This window comes from Herpailurus yagouaroundi, unplaced genomic scaffold (assembly GCF_014898765.1).
Source record: "Herpailurus yagouaroundi ecotype Mexico unplaced genomic scaffold, PumYag 65520, whole genome shotgun sequence".
Classification (NCBI taxonomy): domain Eukaryota; kingdom Metazoa; phylum Chordata; class Mammalia; order Carnivora; family Felidae; genus Herpailurus; species Herpailurus yagouaroundi.
This window is the reverse complement of record NW_024418702.1, coordinates 5,136-5,814: the sequence shown is the minus strand read 5'-3', so window position 1 is coordinate 5,814 and position 679 is coordinate 5,136.

Genomic DNA, 679 nt, shown 5'->3' with positions numbered 1-679 from the left:
GAGAACCAGAAAATATCCATAAGACGGCCTTAGTCTGAATGAGCCAAATGAAACATGGCATGGTTTAAAGCACTGATGGAAAACAAAGAGAAAGGATCCATTTCACCTTGATGCTAGAGATGTCCTCATTCAGCAGGTCCAAGGACTCCAGGAAAAGAGTAGTAATTCTAATGTTTGCATATTATTTAAGAATCCCAATAATTTAAACCATTTATTAGTTTTCAAGTTTTAGAATCAACCTTGAACCCTCTAAAGAGACTTGATTGCAGAGCATAACAGCAGTGTTAACAACAATGACAAACAGAAGCCCAAAGCTGATGGGAGACGGAGAAAAAGTGCAGCAAGGTTAAGGAAGACCTTCATCTTACACTGTAAGGAATGAAAAATGATAGTACAGGTAAGGGAACTAGGTCTCTATTTTAAAATTACATCTTGTGGGGTACCTGAGTGGCTCGGTGAGTTCATAATCCAACACTTGATTTTGGCTCAGATGATGATCTCACAGTTCATAAGACTAAGATGAGCATTAGGTTCTGCACTGACAGCTCAGAATTCTCTCTCTCTGCCCCTATCCTGCTTGAGCATACTCTCTTTCTCTCTCTCTCAAATAACATACATACATACATACATACATACATACATACATACATACATACATACATACATACATACATACATA